The following is a 4,502-nucleotide window of genomic DNA, read 5'->3' as shown; positions in this document are numbered from 1 at the left end:
TTTAATGCAAAGCATGTGGCTGTCACATAATGTCATACATCCCCCAGCTAGAATCCCCAGGGATCTGCCACTAAGGATGGTGTTTTCTTTCCCAGTCCCAGGCCTGGAGGGGCTCCATCGAATCTTCTTTTATTTATTAGCCTTTGATTAATCTAAGAGGTTTCACTTTGACCAACAGGCTCAAGAACTCCTATTAGCTTCTCTAAGGTTACCCCTGATATGTATGTATGTGTATATATGTATATTTTTTCTGATTATTTTGGGAGTGTCTGGTTGAAGATAGAATCATAGATACCCATTCTTACAATAATGAAGAGAAGCAATAGTAAATAAAGGGACCCCGGAATTAGACATGAAGGTTAAACCTCAATTCTCCCATTTACCTGATGTGTGACCTTCAGCAAACTGTTTACCTCCTCTGGCCCTCAGTTTCCCTATTTATAAAATGAGATCCACGAGAGTACCTACCTCCTGGGGTTGCTGTGAGAGTTAAATGGGTTAATACACATAAAGTTCTTGGAACTGCCCTGGCAATATTTAGGCTTCTGTGAATGTTAGCCTGTGTTACTGCGTTCCACTTCAGTTAGGAATTACTAAAAGGCGTAGCAGACCGCACGCTCCACTAATTCCTCCTGATCACTCCTCACCCACACCAAGCCTGTGTGTTGGAATGTCCATGCTAGGACAGTGTCTGAGGTGGTCAGGAAGGGAGACTGGAATAAAATGGGTAGAATGGGAGATCCCTGGTTTAGCGTGGAGGGCCAGACATTTCCCTCACCTTCCTCCACCTGTAAGAGTCTGACCTGGCCCACCCTTGATGCAGTCCAGCCTGTGTCCATCTCCTTTCCACCCTCTCTTCATCTTTCATTACTCTCTGGTCAGTAGAAGGCGCTGAGTCTCATGGCCACCACTCTTGTTTGTTGCCTCACATCTCAGCTTCATTTGCTAAGGAAAATGCTCAGGATCACTGGCCAAGCGATGAGGAAAGTTTGGGGCTAAGAAAAATCTTCCCCAAGCCTGATTGGCACAAAATACCCTTGGACATTATACCCTTAAAAGGTTCCTTAAAAGTTAAGTGAGGGCCTCCCTGGTGGCGCAGTGGTTGAGAGTCCGCCTGCCAATGCAGGGGATACGGGTTCGTGCCCCGGTCCGGGAGGATCCCATATGCCGCGGAGCGGCTGGGCCCGTGAGCCATGGCCGCTGAGCCTGCGCATCCGGAGCCTGCGCATCCGGAGCCTGTGCTCCGCAACGGGAGAGGCCACAACAGTGAGAGGCCCGCGTACCGGAAAAAAAAAAAAAAAAAAAAAAAAAAAAAAAAAAGTTAAGTGAGATTATCAGCCAATTGAACTTCCCTAACTGATTTCCTAGAAGAGCCAGATATTCAGAGAAATTCTAGGGCACTGGTGCTCTAACAAAGAGGTCAGTAAATTCTCCCACAGAGTTCCTTCTCAGGCCTGAAAAATTACCTGCTAGTGTGGGAACATGTTTGAAACCCGAGGGCGGGGACTGCCTCCACATATTTGCTCTCCCACAAACTGACAATTAGCCTAATTGTCCTCCCACAACAAGTTGCTGCAAAAGCCACCCTGTCAAGCCAGCTGACTAGCCAGTCTCTTTTCTCGCAATATGAGTTACTTTACTGAGACACATGTCTTCAGGTTAATACCCTTTGATCCAGAGACTCCACTTACAGCAAGTTGTCCCAGGAAATAATCAGACAAGGGCCCACAGCTGACTGTGTAGGGTCATTCAGTGGTCCACTGTTGTGCAATATCAACAATATTAGAAATAACCTAACTGACCAACACTAGGGGATGGCATAAATAAATTATGGTATAACCATACAATAAAATACTTACCAGTTTTTACAAATAATTATGGGATCTATAATTACTGACATGGAAAGATACAATATCTTTGATGAGTAATAATAGCCATTCACTGAATAGCATCCTGATACAATGCCACTTACTAAAGTTGCATTCATATAGATGTGTCCAGAGAGCTATAGAAAATTATGTTTACCAAAATATAAAAGCAGTTATCTCTGGGGTTAGGTAGGTAGGTATCTTTACTTTTTTTTTTTTCATTAAAAAAATATTTTACAATGATACAATGTATCATTTTGCAATATAAAAACTAAGCTTTTGGGCTTCCCTGGTGGCGCAGTGGTTGAGAGTCCGCCTGCCGATGCAGGGGACACGGGTTCATGCCCCGGTCTGGGAAGATCCCACATGCCGCGGAGCGGCTGGGCCCGTGAGCCATGGCCGCTGAGCCTGCGCGTCCGGAGCCTGGGCTCCGCAAGGGGAGAGGCCACAACAGTAAGAGGCCCACATACCGCAAAAAAAAAAAACAAAAAAAAAAACTAAGCTTTTTACATTTTGTGAGGGGGAAAAATGAGCTAGGTTTTAGGTTGAGCTTGGGTTGGCCACACCAACCAGGTAACAGCATAAGAATAATATAATTAACGTTTACTGAGCACTTACTACGTGCCAGCAGGCCCTGTTCTAAGCATTTTCCCTGTCTCAGATCATTTAATCTATATAACAATGCTATGAGGCAGGTCTTTTATTATCCTTATTTCTTAAAAGATGAAACAGAATCCAAGAGAGAAAGTCATTTGTTCAAGGTCTCACGCTGGTACACGATGTAACAGAGATTTGGGCAGAGGTCTCTGGTCATGACCCCTGTGCTACTCTGAGTATGGCTCACCTGCTCCTTCTCTGCAGGAAGGAGTGAGGGTGCTGAGGTCTGAGAAGGAGTGGGCAGGTGATGGGAGCAGGACTCTGTCCTCTTTCCCCTGCTGTTTCTGAAGGCTCTTCAGCCTCCCACTGTCCATTTGTTTACTGAACCCCTCTAAGCTTCATCTTTCTCTTTTGTAAAACAAGGAAGCCTTCTTAAGCCATCCAGCCTAGAATTAATTAGTCTCCCCTCTATACTGTGTACCGACCTAGGAACTACTTCTGTTGTGGCACTTATACTGCCCCCCCACTGTCACCACCAGCATTCCATCTCAGGCTGAGAGGCAGGCCCCGGTGTCCGCCGGTGGACAAGTTGTCAGAGAGGCTGGACGACAGCTGCACACTCTCTGTGCCTGCATTTACCACCCTCTACGAGAATTCTGCTCATTTGTCTTCTTCCCCACTGGACATGAACCCCTTGAGGCAGAAACAATGTCTTGGGTGCCTCTGCATCCCTGGTGCCTGGAACATAACATTGTTTAATTAATAAGCATTCTTTGTGGACTGAATATGTGAAAATTACAACCATGGGGTCTTAAGATTCCAGAGTAATAGTTAGGGAAAGAAGTGCTTGCATATTAATTTCTTTATTTTTTGTTTTCTGCTTTCCACCTCATCTGACACCAAGTTCAGAGTAAGAATGGTCATTAAATAAAGAAGTCACTAATTTTTAACATGCCACTTAAGCAAAAGGGACCAGCAGGCCCTATTTCACTTTAATCACCTAATGCAAGAAATTCTGGGTATTCTATGTAAATTACAAAATATCATTAACAGGACTCCTTCTCTTGGTTCAGGCATTTTACTGCCAATGCTCAGAGCAGTCAACTCACACAGCTGGTGAGGAGTGGAGCCTGATCCAACTTTTCAGCCCCCTGTGTCAACTGCTCTCCACTTTCCACACAGTGCCACCCCTCTAACCAGTTACCATGGTTTCTAAAAGTCAACCTGCCACTAATTCTGGCACCTTAGGAGAGATAAACTCATGTCTGAGTGCTTCCACTTTTCTCCCCACTGGTAACCTGAGGCTCATAGTATCAGCTCTTCTTAGCAAAAGAAAATCAAAGAGGCACAGACAGACATAAGCCAAATTTATTTATTTATTTAACATCTTTATTGGAGTATAATTGCTCTACAAGTGTGTGTTAATTTCTGCTGTATAACAAAGTGAATCAGTTATGCATAAACATATGTTCCCATATCTCCTCCCTCTTACATCTCCCTCCCACCCTCCCTATCCCACCCCTCTAGGTGGACACAAAGGTCTGAACTGATCTCCCTGTGCTATGTGGCTGCTTCCCACTAGCTATCTATTTTACATTTGGTAGTGGATATACGTCCATGCCACTCTCTCACTTTGTCCCAGCTTACCCTTCCCCCTCCCTGTGTCCTCAAGTCCATTCTCTACATCTGTGTCTTTATTCCTGTCCTGCCCCTAGGTTCTTCAGAACAATTTTTTTTTAGATTCCATATATATGTGTTAGCATACGGTATTTGTTTTTCTCTTTCTGACTTACTTCACTCTGTATGGCAGTCTCTAGATCCAACCACCTCACTACAAATAACTCAATTTCATTTCTTTTTATGTAAGCCAGATATTTAAATAGCCACTGTTTGTCTCTGGGTTCTCACCTTCTTTTTCTCCCTTTTACTTACTTTTCTTCACAAATCTTGTTGTGACCAGCGTCATCAAACCTAGGGATTCCCTAATGTTGAGTCACCAATTAGGACAGGCTGGTTAATTCAGAACCACCTGATCAA

The sequence above is a fragment of the Hyperoodon ampullatus genome, assembly GCF_949752795.1.
Source record: "Hyperoodon ampullatus genome assembly, chromosome: 6".
NCBI lineage: Eukaryota > Metazoa > Chordata > Mammalia > Artiodactyla > Ziphiidae > Hyperoodon > Hyperoodon ampullatus.
This window is presented reverse-complemented; position numbering follows the sequence as displayed.